Below are 16599 nucleotides of genomic sequence, written 5' to 3' on the forward strand. Positions count from 1 at the left end.
TGGGGGCTAATGTACCAGAGATCCAAGGATACACTTGTCTTTTGACATAGTCGTTGTTAACAATTTCCAGTTTGTTACGTTTATAGGAAATTAAATCTTTCTGGTATTTGTCGATTTGAACGGTGAGTTTCTCATACCAGTTTGTGGAGGTATCCTGTAGCAACGTGGGTTTATGAATAGACTCAAAGGTGTCTATTTGAGTCCGGATGACTGCCAGTTCCCGTGTGACTTCTTCTATGACTAAAAGCATGAGGTCATAAGAACATTTATTTAAAATGGAGACCCATTTTTTGCAAAAAGCCGCGTTGAATCTCCCTATAGTAGGGATGTTTTTAATTCGGAACCCCCTAGGTATTTTGCCCTGTCGGTGGTAATCCGACAAGGTCACCCCATGATAATAAAAGTCTTTTTCGCGACGTTTTAATTTAAACAAGTCGCGGAATAAATGAACATTGTCAGGTGTGCCACCCGTGGCAGCAAGGTTTTCCTTGAAGCGTAATCTGGTGGCATCCCCGTCGGAATAGCTGAACGTCTCACCGGGTGTTAATTCAATTGTTGAGAACAAATCTTCCAGATCTGTGTCAGTGTGTATTGACATCTTCAATTATATGCAAGATTCTTAATATGGAAAAAAGTGAAAGACAAGGAGTGAGGTGTCTAAACGACACGTGATAATGTGCTCCACAACCAATAAAAGTCCAGACGTATAAAAGTCCTGGAAAGGGTGCCTTTGTATGGCCACTGGTCTGCACGACCGCGGTGGTCAAAATATAAATAAAGAAAGTCCACGGCACTCACAATATCCAAAGATTGGCGTACAGATAAATAAGCCGGTGCCCTCCCTGGTAACAGCGTGCGCTGTGTCCAATATAAAAATGCAACAACGGGCGGCACTCACGGCACAGTAAGAAAGACAGACAGGCTGGTCTGATGTTCGATCAACGTTTCAATGTCTTTACGGCATTTTCGTCAGGATAACAGATACAATGTGACTCACCTTTTTATCTCCGTCTGATGGTCCATGGCGCCTCTGGCCAGTCGCGTCCCGCTCCGTCCAACTGGTGACGTCATGACGAGGCGCCGGCTGTGGCGTCACGGAGCACCCGGACCGGAGCACATCTAAAGCAGAAACAATCCCTCGTGCTGTGTAATAAAACCAAAAAAAACATATAACAAAAATCACAATTGTCAATTCACCCCTATGGAATTACAAGTCATGTCTAAAGGATTAAACTTTGTTCCAACTACTAAATTTGACCCCTTTAACTGGAAAGTTGAACAATACAAACTGGAACGACAACTTCGTCTTAAAGAGTACTTTTCTCAACATCCAACAACACCATCTACAAACGTGACCATGCCACCAGCTCTCCGTGTTAAATCTAAATTTGATCCAGTTTCCCAAAATCAATCCATTAAAATTTTCTCTAGGTCGGTAGATCATCAACTGCAACATACCATCAAACAGGCCAAACATGTCCATTCCAATTTAACGAAAACTGAATGGCAAGCCTTGACCAATCTGAGCAAATATGATGATATAGTCATACGTCCGGCAGATAAGGGCGGAGCTCTAGTAATACAAAATGTCTATGACTATATCGCTGAGCTTGATCGCCAATTATCAGATACAAACACCTACCGTAAACTACCTTCTGACCCTACTGCTGTCTATAAAAAGGAACTTGATAACATCTTGTCTCAGGCAGTGAAAGATGGCCATTTAACATCGGCACAACTTGAGTCGTTATCCACACGCTGTCCTGTGGTACCAATACTGTATTCAGTACCCAAAATACATAAGGACACTAAGTCCCCTCCAGGACGTCCCATAATTTCGGCCAGAGGATCACTTTATCAGAAAATTTCCATCTTTCTGGACTTTCACCTGCAACCATGCATTCAAGCGGTTGATCACTGCCTTAAGGACACCACAGCACTTTTGAACAAATTGGCCACTATCAATTCAGTTCCGAGCAGTTGTATTCTAGCAACGATTGATGTGAAAAATTTATACACATGCATCCCTCAAACAGATGGCCTTGAAGCTGTGGAAGCCCTAATACAAAACAATTCTTCATACAATGGACCGAACACTGACTTATTTTTACGTTTACTTCAATTAACTTTACAAAGAAATTACTTTTTATTTAACAACAATTTTTATTTACAGCAATCAGGCTGCTCCATGGGGAGCAACGTCTCGCCCTCATTCGCCAACAGCTTCATGCTGCGAATTGAGGACGAGTTGTTCCTGTCCAATGCAGCAGCTAAACCCTATGTACTGTTATATTTACGTTTCATAGATGATTTGTTATTATTTTGGACGGGACCACGTAACATGTTAGTATCCCTACTGGACACCCATAACTTGTCTGATTCCCCTGTAAAATTTACGTACACCATACATGACAAAACTATCAGTTTTTTGGATGTACGTATTATATTATGTGACAATAAAATCGTCACATCATTATTTACTAAGACCACGGACAGGAATAATACCCTATTAGCGTCAAGTCATCACCCTATCTCCCTACGTAAGGGTCTTCCTTACTCGCAGATGTTGCGCCTTAAACGCATCATCAGCGATGAATCTCAATTAGAGGCAGAATGTGACGCTATGATAGCCAAATTCATCCAGAGAGGGTACTGTAAGTCTGATTTAACAACCATCAAAGAAAAAGTACTTAAGATACCAAGAAACAGTACTTTAAATTCCCTCAAAAAAACCGAAAGCTCAGACAGACTAATATGGGTCAATCAATTTAACACTCAGAGCCCTACAATTAGCAAAATAACGAAAAACTTCTGGCCTATTATACAAACAGATAAGAAAATAGGCATTGAGTTCAATACACGTATAATGCCAGCTTACCGTAGAGGCAAAAATATTCGTGACTTTCTTGTTAAAACCAATGTTGAAAGCACTCCTAAAAAAAGTAAAAGCACTACTTTCCTTAAATCTTCCTGTCCGGGCTGCTTTAAATTAGAGATGAGCGCCTGAAATTTTTCGGGTTTTGTGTTTTGGTTTTGGGTTCGGTTCCGCGGCCGTGTTTTGGGTTCGACCGCGTTTTGGCAAAACCTCACCGAATTTTTTTTGTCGGATTCGGGTGTGTTTTGGATTCGGGTGTTTTTTTCAAAAAACCCTAAAAAACAGCTTAAATCATAGAATTTGGGGGTCATTTTGATCCCAAAGTATTATTAACCTCAAAAACCATAATTTCCACTCATTTTCAGTCTATTCTGAATACCTCACACCTCACAATATTATTTTTAGTCCTAAAATTTGCACCGAGGTCGCTGTGTGAGTAAGATAAGCGACCCTAGTGGCCGACACAAACACCGGGCCCATCTAGGAGTGGCACTGCAGTGTCACGCAGGATGTCCCTTCCAAAAAACCCTCCCCAAACAGCACATGACGCAAAGAAAAAAAGAGGCGCAATGAGGTAGCTGTGTGAGTAAGATTAGCGACCCTAGTGGCCGACACAAACACCGGGCCCATCTAGGAGTGGCACTGCAGTGTCACGCAGGATGTCCCTTCCAAAAAACCCTCCCCAAACAGCACATGACGCAAAGAAAAAAAGAGGCGCAATGAGGTAGCTGACTGTGTGAGTAAGATAAGCGACCCTAGTGGCCGACACAAACACCGGGCCCATCTAGGAGTGTCACTGCAGTGTCACGCAGGATGTCCCTTCCAAAAAACCCTCCCCAAACAGCACATGACGCAAAGAAAAAAAGAGGCGCAATGAGGTAGCTGACTGTGTGAGTAAGATAAGCGACCCTAGTGGCCGACACAAACACCGGGCCCATCTAGGAGTGGCACTGCAGTGTCACGCAGGATGTCCCTTCCAAAAAACCCTCCCCAAACAGCACATGACGCAAAGAAAAAAAGAGGCGCAATGAGGTAGCTGACTGTGTGAGTAAGATAAGCGACCCTAGTGGCCGACACAAACACCGGGCCCATCTAGGAGTGGCACTGCAGTGTCACGCAGGATGGCCCTTCCAAAAAACCCTCCCCAAACAGCACATGACGCAAAGAAAAAAAGAGGCGCAATGAGGTAGCTGACTGTGTGAGTAAGATAAGCGACCCTAGTGGCCGACACAAACACCGGGCCCATCTAGGAGTGGCACTGCAGTGTCACGCAGGATGGCCCTTCCAAAAAACCCTCCCCAAACAGCACATGACGCAAAGAAAAATAAAAGAAAAAAGAGGTGCAAGATGGAATTGTCCTTGGGCCCTTCCACCCACCCTTATGTTGTATAAACAGGACATGCACACTTTAACCAACCCATCATTTCAGTGACAGGGTCTGCCACACGACTGTGACTGATATGACGGGTTGGTTTGGACCCCCCCCCCAAAAAAGAAGCAATTAATCTCTCCTTGCACAAACTGGCTCTACAGAGGCAAGATGTCCACCTCATCATCATCCTCCGATATATCACCGTGTACATCCCCCTCCTCACAGATTATCAATTCGTCCCCACTGGAATCCACCATCTCAGCTCCCTGTGTACTTTGTGGAGGCAATTGCTGCTGGTCAATGTCTCCGCGGAGGAATTGATTATAATTCATTTTAATGAACATCATCTTCTCCACATTTTCTGGATGTAACCTCGTACGCCGATTGCTGACAAGGTGAGCGGCGGCACTAAACACTCTTTCGGAGTACACACTTGTGGGAGGGCAACTTAGGTAGAATAAAGCCAGTTTGTGCAAGGGCCTCCAAATTGCCTCTTTTTCCTGCCAGTATAAGTACGGACTGTCTGACGTGCCTACTTGGATGCGGTCACTCATATAATCCTCCACCATTCTTTCAATGTTGAGAGAATCATATGCAGTGACAGTAGACGACATGTCCGTAATCGTTGTCAGGTCCTTCAGTCCGGACCAGTTGTCAGCATCAGCAGTCGCTCCAGACTGCCCTGCATCACCGCCAGCGGGTGGGCTCGGAATTCTGAGCCTTTTCCTCGCACCCCCAGTTGCGGGAGAATGTGAAGGAGGAGATGTTGACAGGTCGCGTTCCGCTTGACTTGACAATTTTCTCACCAGCAGGTCTTTCAACCCCAGCAGACTTGTGTCTGCCGGAAAGAGAGATCCAAGGTAGGCTTTAAATCTAGGATCGAGCACGGTGGCCAAAATGTAGTGCTCTGATTTCAACAGATTGACCACCCGTGAATCCTTGTTAAGCGAATTAAGGGCTCCATCCACAAGTCCCACATGCCTAGCGGAATCGCTCCGTGTTAGCTCCTCCTTCAATGTCTCCAGCTTCTTCTGCAAAAGCCTGATGAGGGGAATGACCTGACTCAGGCTGGCAGTGTCTGAACTGACTTCACGTGTGGCAAGTTCAAAGGGCATCAGAACCTTGCACAACGTTGAAATCATTCTCCACTGCGCTTGAGACAGGTGCATTCCACCTCCTATATCGTGCTCAATTGTATAGGCTTGAATGGCCTTTTGCTGCTCCTCCAACCTCTGAAGCATATAGAGGGTTGAATTCCACCTCGTTACCACTTCTTGCTTCAGATGATGGCAGGGCAGGTTCAGTAGTTTTTGGTGGTGCTCCAGTCTTCTGTACGTGGTGCCTGTACGCCGAAAGTGTCCCGCAATTCTTCTGGCCACCGACAGCATCTCTTGCACGCCCCTGTCGTTTTTTTAAAAATTCTGCACCACCAAATTCAAGGTATGTGCAAAACATGGGACGTGCTGGAATTTGCCCATATTTAATGCACACACAATATTGCTGGCGTTGTCCGATGCCACAAATCCACAGGAGAGTCCAATTGGGGTAAGCCATTCCGCGATGATCTTCCTCAGTTGCCGTAAGAGGTTTTCAGCTGTGTGCGTATTCTGGAAAGCGGTGATACAAAGCGTAGCCTGCCTAGGAAAGAGTTGGCGTTTGCGAGATGCTGCTACTGGTGCCGCCGCTGCTGTTCTTGCGGCGGGAGTCCATACATCTACCCAGTGGGCTGTCACAGTCATATAGTCCTGACCCTGCCCTGCTCCACTTGTCCACATGTCCGTGGTTAAGTGGACATTGGGTCCAGCTGCATTTTTTTGGACACTGGTGAGTCTTTTTCTGAGGTCCGTGTACATTTTCGGTATCGCCTGCCTAGAGAAGTGGAACCTAGATGGTATTTGGTAACGGGGGCACACTGCCTCAATAAATTGTCTAGTTCCCTGTGAACTAACGGCGGATACCGGACGCACGTCTAACACCAACATAGTTGTCAAGGCCTCAGTTATCCGCTTTGCAGCAGGATGACTGCTGTGATATTTCATCTTCCTCGCAAAGGACTGTTGAACAGTCAATTGCTTACTGGAAGTAGTACAAGTGGGCTTACGACTTCCCCTCTGGGATGACCATCGACTCCCAGCAGCAACAACAGCAGCGCCAGCAGCAGTAGGCGTTACACGCAAGGATGCATCGGAGGAATCCCAGGCAGGAGAGGACTCGTCAGAATTGCCAGTGACATGGCCTGCAGGACTATTGGCATTCCTGGGGAAGGAGGAAATTGACACTGAGGGAGTTGGTGGGGTGGTTTGCGTGAGCTTGGTTACAAGAGGAAGGGATTTACTGGTCAGTGGACTGCTTCCGCTGTCACCCAAAGTTTTTGAACTTGTCACTGACTTATTATGAATGCGCTGCAGGTGACGTATAAGGGAGGATGTTCCGAGGTGGTTAACGTCCTTACCCCTACTTATTACAGCTTGACAAAGGGAACACACGGCTTGACACCTGTTGTCCGCATTTCTGTTGAAATAGTTCCACACCGAAGAGCTGATTTTTTTGGTATTTTCACCAGGCATGTCAACGGCCATATTCCTCCCACGGACAACAGGTGTCTCCCCGGGTGCCTGACTTAAACAAACCACCTCACCATCAGAATCCTCCTGGTCAATTTCCTCCCCAGCGCCAGCAACACCCATATCCTCCTCATCCTGGTGTACTTCAACACTGACATCTTCAATCTGACTATCAGGAACTGGACTGCGGGTGCTCCTTCCAGCACTTGCAGGGGGCGTGCAAATGGTGGAAGGCGCATGCTCTTCACGTCCAGTGTTAGGAAGGTCAGGCATCGCAACCGACACAATTGGACTCTCCTTGTGGATTTGGGATTTCGAAGAACGCACAGTTCTTTGCGGTGCTACTGCTTTTGCCAGCTTGAGTCTTTTCATTTTTCTAGCGAGAGGCTGAGTGCCTCCATCCTCATGTGAAGCTGAACCACTAGCCATGAACATAGGCCAGGGCCTCAGCCGTTCCTTGCCACTCCGTGTGGTAAATGGCATATTGGCAAGTTTACGCTTCTCCTCCGACAATTTTATTTTAGGTTTTGGAGTCCTTTTTTTACTGATATTTGGTGTTTTGGATTTGACATGCTCTGTACTATGACATTGGGCATCGGCCTTGGCAGACGACGTTGCTGGCATTTCATCGTCTCGGCCATGACTAGTGGCAGCAGCTTCAGCACGAGGTGGAAGTGGATCTTGATCTTTCCCTAATTTTGGAACCTCAACATTTTTGTTCTCCATATTTTAATAGGCACAACTAAAAGGCACCTCAGGTAAACAATGGAGATGGATGGATACTAGTATACAATTATGAATGGACTGCCGAGTGCCGACACAGAAGTAGCTACAGCCGTGGACTACCGTACTGTACTGTGTCTGCTGCTAATATAGACTGGATGATAATGAGATGTAGTATGTATGTATAAAGAAGAAAGAAAAAAAAACCACGGGTAGGTGGTATACAATTATGGACGGACTGCCGAGTGCCGACACAGAGGTAGCTACAGCCGTGGACTACCGTACTGTACTGTGTCTGCTGCTAATATAGACTGGTTGATAATGAGATGTAGTATGTATAAAGAAGAAAGAAAAAAAAACCACGGGTAGGTGGTATACAATTATGGATGGACTGCCGAGTGCCGACACAGAGGTAGCTACAGCCGTGGACTACCGTACTGTACTGTGTCTGCTGCTAATATAGACTGGTTGATAATGAGATGTAGTATGTATGTATAAAGAAGAAAGAAAAAAAAACCACGGGTAGGTGGTATACAATTATGGACGGACTGCCGAGTGCCGACACAGAGGTAGCTACAGCCGTGGACTACCGTACTGTACTGTGTCTGCTGCTAATATAGACTGGATGATAATGAGATGTAGTATGTATGTATAAAGAAGAAAGAAAAAAAAACCACGGGTAGGTGGTATACAATTATGGACGGACTGCCGAGTGCCGACACAGAGGTAGCTACAGCCGTGGACTACCGTACTGTACTGTGTCTGCTGCTAATATAGACTGGTTGATAATGAGATGTAGTATGTATAAAGAAGAAAGAAAAAAAAACCACGGGTAGGTGGTATACAATTATGGATGGACTGCCAAGTGCCGACACAGAGGTAGCTACAGCCGTGGACTACCGTACTGTACTGTGTCTGCTGCTAATATAGACTGGATGATAATGAGATGTAGTATGTATGTATAAAGAAGAAAGAAAAAAAAACCACGGGTAGGTGGTATACAATTATGGACGGACTGCCGAGTGCCGACACAGAGGTAGCTACAGCCGTGGACTACCGTACTGTACTGTGTCTGCTGCTAATATAGACTGGTTGATAATGAGATGTAGTATGTATGTATAAAGAAGAAAGAAAAAAAAACCACGGGTAGGTGGTATACAATTATGGATGGACTGCCGAGTGCCGACACAGAGGTAGCTACAGCCGTGGACTACCGTACTGTACTGTGTCTGCTGCTAATATAGACTGGATGATAATGAGATGTAGTATGTATAAAGAAGAAAGAAAAAAAAAACCACGGGTAGGTGGTATACAATTATGGATGGACTGCCGAGTGCCGACACAGAGGTAGCTACAGCCGTGGACTACCGTACTGTACTGTGTCTGCTGCTAATATAGACTGGATGATAATGAGATGTAGTATGTATGTATAAAGAAGAAAGAAAAAAAAACCACGGGTAGGTGGTATACAATTATGGATGGACTGCCGAGTGCCAACACAGAGGTAGCTACAGCCGTGGACTACCGTACTGTACTGTGTCTGCTGCTAATATAGACTGGTTGATAATGAGATGTAGTATGTATAAAGAAGAAAGAAAAAAAAACCACGGGTAGGTGGTATACAATTATGGATGGACTGCCAAGTGCCGACACAGAGGTAGCTACAGCCGTGGACTACCGTACTGTACTGTGTCTGCTGCTAATATAGACTGGATGATAATGAGATGTAGTATGTATGTATAAAGAAGAAAGAAAAAAAAACCACGGGTAGGTGGTATACAATTATGGACGGACTGCTGAGTGCCGACACAGAGGTAGCTACAGCCGTGGACTACCGTACTGTACTGTGTCTGCTGCTAATATAGACTGGTTGATAATGAGATGTAGTATGTATAAAGAAGAAAGAAAAAAAAACCACGGGTAGGTGGTATACAATTATGGACGGACTGCCGAGTGCCGACACAGAGGTAGCTACAGCCGTGGACTACCGTACTGTACTGTGTCTGCTGCTAATATAGACTGGTTGATAATGAGATGTAGTATGTATGTATAAAGAAGAAAGAAAAAAAAACCACGGGTAGGTGGTATACAATTATGGATGGTCTGCCGAGTGCCGACACAGAGGTAGCTACAGCCATGGACTACCGTACTGTACTGTGTCTGCTGCTAATATAGACTGGATGATAATGAGATGTAGTATGTATAAAGAAGAAAGAAAAAAAAAAACACGGGTAGGTGGTATACAATTATGGATGGACTGCCAAGTGCCGACACAGAGGTAGCTACAGCCGTGAACTACCGTACTGTGTCTGCTGCGACTGGATGATAAATAATGATATAAAAAATATATATATATCACTACTGCAGCCGGACAGGTATATATTATATAATGACGGACCTGCTGGACACTGTCTGTCAGCAGAATGAGTTTTTTATAGAATAAAAAAAAAACACCACACAAGTCACACGACGAGTGTTTAACTTTTTCAGGCAATCACAATATAGTATACTATACTGGTGGTCAGTGTGGTCAGGTCACTGGTCAGTCACACTGGCAGTGGCACTCCTGCCTGCAGCAAAAGTGTGCACTGTTTAATTTTAATAATATGTATGTACTCCTGGCTCCTGCTATAACCTATAACTGCTCCCCAGTCTCCCCCACAATTAAGCTGTGTGAGCACAGTCAGATATTATACATAGATGATGCAGCACACTGGGCTGAGCACAGATATGGTATGTGACTGAGTCACTGTGTATCGTTTTTTTCAGGCAGAGAACGGATTATATTAAATAAAACTGCACTGGTGGTCACTGGTCAGTGGTCAGTCACTAGTAAACTCTGCACTCTCTAGTACTCCTAAGCTCCAGTAAATCAAGTGTCTCTGTCTCAATCTCACTCTCTCTCTTCTAATCTAAATGGAGAGGACGCCAGCCACGTCCTCTCCCTATCAATCTCAATGCACGTGTGAAAATGGCGGCGACGCGCGGCTCCTTATATAGAATCCGAGTCTCGCGATAGAATCCGAGCCTCGCGAGAATCCGACAGCGTCATGATGACGTTCGGGCGCGCTCGGGTTAACCGAGCAAGGCGGGAAGATCCGAGTCGCTCGGACCCGTGTAAAAAAACATGAAGTTCGGGCGGGTTCGGATTCCGAGGAACCGAACCCGCTCATCTCTACTTTAAATGCTTAGGTTGCACCACGTGCAGCCATATGCTAACTGGTGATTCATTTCATCACCCTTTTACGGGCAAAAAATTCAAGATCCAACATCGTGTCACTTGTACCACCAAATTTGTCGTGTATTTACTCAGCTGCCCTTGCGGTCTCCACTATGTGGGGAAAACAGATTGTATGTTTAAAGAACGCATGGCAGGACATCGAGCCTCCATCAGAGCGGCAATCTTGGCAGGCAGAAGCGACCAACCTGTAGCGAGGCATTTCCTCCAGGCTAAACACTCAGTGGCAGCCCTTCGACACCGTATTATTGATCACATTCCCCCATCAAAACGGGGGGGTGACCGCTCACAAAGATTACTTAGAGCTGAAGCCAAATGGATATATACTCTAGGGCCCTCATTCCGAGTTGTTCGCTCGCAAGGCGATTATAGCAGAGTTACACACGCTAAGCCGCCGCCTACTGGGAGTGAATCTAAACATCTTAAATGTGCGACCGATGTATTCGCAATATTGCGATCAAAACCGAGTTAGCAGTTTCTGAGTAACTCCAGACTTACTCTGCCTGTGCGATCAATTCAGTGCTTTTCGGTCCCGGCTGACGTCATAAACACACCCAGCGTTCGCCCAAGCACTCCCACCGTTTCTCCAGACACGCCTGCGTTTTTTCCGGAAACGGTAGCGTTTCCTGCCACACGCCCCTAAAACGCCGTACATCCGCCCAGTAACACCCATTTCCTGTCAATCACAATGCGTTCTCCGGAGCGACGAAAAAGCCGTGAGTAAAATTACTTTCTTCTTAGTAAAGTTACTTGACGCATGCGCAGTGCGAACATTACGCATGCGCACTAAGAGAATTCTCACTGCGATGCGATGAAAAATACCGAGCGAACAACTCGGAATGAGGGCCTAGATACGCTGTCCCCTAGGGGACTTAACGAACAAGCGGGTTTGTCAGCATTCCTATAACTGACCAGCCACTTTATCTTCCCTTGCTTACTAATATGTTCAAAGGAATTTATCTAGTGCTTTATTCAGTATTTTCATATTGTTTATCATTCAATTTATGCAATATTCTTGCACAATTAACATCGGTCATTCTGTATTCATTTTTTTATGAACAGTTACATTGTTTCTATTTTGACACATTCAATGTGCTCGCTAAATCATGTCATACTTCTGACCTATGTTATAGTATGTGGTTAATTGTGATTTTTGTTATATGTTTTTTTTGGTTTTATTACACAGCACGGGGGATTGTTTCTGCTTTAGATGTGCTCCGGTCCGGGTGCTCCGTGACGCCACAGCCGGCGCCTCGTCATGACGTCACCAGTTGGACGGAGCGGGACGCGACTGGCCGGAGGCGCCATGGACCATCAGACGGAGATAAAAAGGTGAGTCACATTGTATCTGTTATCCTGACGAAAATGCCGTAAAGACATTGAAACGTTGATCGAACATCAGACCAGCCTGTCTGTCTTTCTTACTGTGCCGTGAGTGCCGCCCGTTGTTGCATTTTTATATATATATATATATATATATATATATATATATATATATATATATCCATTTGTCTTTATGATGTGGACTATCTGAAGTCTACAATATGTGAACTTTTCCTTCAAAAACAAAAATGCATTATTTTTGTATTTATTGATTTCCAAATTTCTGCACATTTTTACGTCACAAAATAAATCCTAAGAAAGTTTTATGTGTTTTACAAAACAAAGGTGTAAATTAAGTTTTGATAGATAAAAAAAAAAAAAACATGGGAAAGACTTGATAGAATAAAGGAGAATTTCTGGACAGTATTAAAACACTAAAATGAAGCTGTGTTAAGTGATAACGCTAATTAAAAAAATGCAATGAGCTTGGAAAAGCAATATGTGCAGATGAGATGCATACATGTACATCTGTGTAAACGTACACATTTGCGCTCATCAACATGGATTTGCTGGGTCTGTTTCCCCATGTGCTCCTTGCTTTGTGCAGCGTAGCGCAGAGCTCTGCTATTCCGCTTCCTCCCACAGATTTCACCCTGTGTGTGTGACTCACAGCTGACTCACAGGTGGGGGAATAGAGCGCTTTAACCTTGCCGCACACTCTGCTGCTACAGCTACACTCACACAAGCTTGACGAGCAGCAGCCCACAGTCCATCCACCCTCAGTAAATGCTCCCACATCACCTAATCTCCATCAATGCCTGTGATAAAGGAGCCATTCAGAGTGGCTGGGCTTCCCACACTGCCTCCTCCAGACGCTGCTCTTTGCAAAAGGACATTTGGCAGAAGCCCCCACAGCACATTCTATAGGTCATCTTTCTGTTGAATAGACCCATCTTCCCCCTGTTGGGAATGCATGCATACACATCTGGGAGATCAAGAGCATTTATTTAATAAGCTAGTTCCATCCTTGTAAACACAGTGATGTGACAGTGACATGTGTTGGCTTTTAGCACACCCACTCTCACTACAATAAAGAACACATAGGTCTCCGTCCCCTGTGCTGCATTCCCACTGAGCCATAAGATGGAGCAGAAGAAGTATTATTATTATGCCTCCAGCTGAGACCCTTGTTCCGCAGTTAGCTTTACCCCCACACATATATTATGCCAACTTCAAAAAGGTCAATTTCTTTCTCCTTACAATAGCCTGTTCGTTTTATATGTAGGTGTATATAATATACTTTGTACACATCTTTTTAATTTGTGTTTTGCAAACATCATGTTTTTATAGTCTCCTTAGAGATCAGCTTCCGTATTTTGGGTAAACACTTCAGCTTTAGTTACGTATTGTTGTGGGGTTTTTTTGTAGACTGTCTTCTAAAAATGGCTTTCTACTGTAACTTTAGTCTTGTTTCTTCGAGTCTATGCTATGATTACTGTATAACATGATGTATCATCAAAGCATGTATGAGCTGTTTACTATATAACATAATGATGTATCATCATAGCATATATGAGCTGTTACTGTATAACATGATGCATCATCATAGCATATATGAGCTGTTACTGTATAACATGATGCATCATCATAGCATATATGAGCTGTTACTGTATAACATGATGCATCATCATAGCATATATGAGCTGTTACTGTATAACATGATGCATCATCATAGCATATATGAGCTGTTACTGTATAACATGATGCATCATCATAGCATATATGAGCTGTTACTGTATAACATGATGCATCATCATAGCATATATGAGCTGTTACTGTATAACATGATGCATCATCATAGCATATATGAGCTGTTACTGTATAACATGATGTATCATCATAGCATATATGAGCTGCTTACTGTATAGCATGATGTATCATCATAGCATATATGAGATGTTACTGTATAACATGATGCATCATCATAGCATATATGAGCTGTTACTGTATAACATGATGCATCATCATAGCATATATGAGCTGTTACTGTATAACATGATGTATCATCATAGCATATATGAGCTGTTACTGTATAACATGATGCATCATCATAGCATATATGTGCTGTTACTGTATAACATGATGTATCATCATAGCATATATGAGCTGTTACTGTATAACATGATGTATCATCATAGCATATATGAGCTGCTTACTGTATAGCATGATGTATCATCATACCATATATGAGCTGCTTACTGTATAACATGATGTATCATCATACCATATATGAGCTGTTACTGTATAACATGATGTATCATCATAGCATATATGAGCTGCTTACTGTATAGCATGATGTATCATCATACCATATATGAGCTGCTTACTGTATAACATGATGCATCATCATAGCATATATGTGCTGTTACTGTATAACATGATGTATCATCATAGCATATATGATCTGTTACTGTACAATATGATGTAACACCATAGCATATATGAGCTGTTACTGTATAACATGATGTATCATCATAGCATATATGAGCTGTTACTGTATAACATGATGTATCATCATAGCATATATGATCTGTTACTGTACAATATGATGTAACACCATAGCATATATGAGCTGTTACTGTATAACATGATGTATCATCATAGCATATATGAGCTGTTACTGTATAACATGATGTACCACCATAGCATATATGAGCTGTTACTGTATAACATGATGTACCACCATAGCATATATGAGCTGTTACTGTATAACATGATGTATCATCAAAGCATATATGAGCTGTTACTGTATAACTTGATGTATCATAGCATATATGAGCTGTTACTGTATAACATGATGTATCATCATAGCATATATGAGCTGCTTACTGTATAACATGATGTACCACCATAGCATATATGAGCTGTTACTGTATAACATGATGTATCATCATAGCATATATGAGCTGTTACTGTATAACATGATGCATCATCATAGCATATATGAGCTGTTACTGTATAACATGATGCATCATCATAGCATATATGAGCTGTTACTGTATAACATGATGTTTCATCATAGCATATATGAGCTGTTACTGTATAACATGATGTATCATCATAGCATATATGAGCTGTTACTGTATAACATGATGCATCATCATAGCATATATGAGCTGTTACTGTATAACATGATGTATCATCATAGCATATATGAGCTGAATCTGTATAACATGATGTACCACCATAGCATATATGAGCTGTTACTGTATGACATGATGTATCATCATAGCATATATGAGCTGTTACTGTATAACATGATGTACCACCGTAGCATATACGAGCTCTTACTGTATAATATGATGTTTCATCATAGCATATATGAGCTGTTACTGTATAACATGATGCATCATCATAGCATATATGAGCTGTTACTGTATAACATGATGCATCATCATAGCATATATGAGCTGTTACTGTATAACATGATGTATCATCATAGCATATATGAGCTGTTACTGTATAACATGATGCATCATCATAGCATATATGAGCTGTTACTGTATAACATGATGTATCATCATAGCATATATGAGCTGCTTACTGTATAGCATGATGTATCATCATAGCATATATGAGCTGTTACTGTATAACATGATTTTTCATCATAGCATATATGATCTGTTACTGTACAATATGATGTAACACCATAGCATATATGAGCTGTTACTGTATAACATGATGCATCATCATAGCATATATGAGCTGTTACTGTATAACATGATGTATCATCATAGCATATATGAGCTGTTACTGTATAACATGATGCATCATCATAGCATATATGAGCTGCTTACTGTATAACATGATGTATCATCATACCATATATGAGCTGTTACTGTATAACATGATGCATCATCATAGCATATATGAGCTGTTACTGTATAACTTGATGTATCATCATACCATATATGAGCTGTTACTGTATAACATGATGTATCATCATAGCATATATGAGCTGCTTACTGTATAACATGATGTACCACCATAGCATATATGAGCTGTTACTGTATAACATGATGTTTCATCATAGCATATATGATCTGTTACTGTACAATATGATGTAACACCATAGCATATATGAGCTGTTACTGTATAACATGATGTATCATCATAGCATATATGAGCTGTTACTGTATAACATGATGCATCATCATAGCATATATGAGCTGTTACTGTATAACATGATGCATCATCATAGCATATATGAGCTGTTACTGTATAACATGATGTTTCATCATAGCATATATGAGCTGTTACTGTATAACATGTTGTAACACCATAGCATATATGAGCTGTTACTGTATAACATGATGCATCATCATAGCATATATGAGCTGTTACTGTATAACATGATGTATCATCATAGCATATATGAGCTGAATCTGTATAACATGATGTACCACCATAGCATATATGAGCTGTTACTGTATAACATGATGTA

This window comes from Pseudophryne corroboree, chromosome 2 (genome assembly GCF_028390025.1).
Source record: "Pseudophryne corroboree isolate aPseCor3 chromosome 2, aPseCor3.hap2, whole genome shotgun sequence".
Classification (NCBI taxonomy): Eukaryota; Metazoa; Chordata; class Amphibia; order Anura; family Myobatrachidae; genus Pseudophryne; species Pseudophryne corroboree.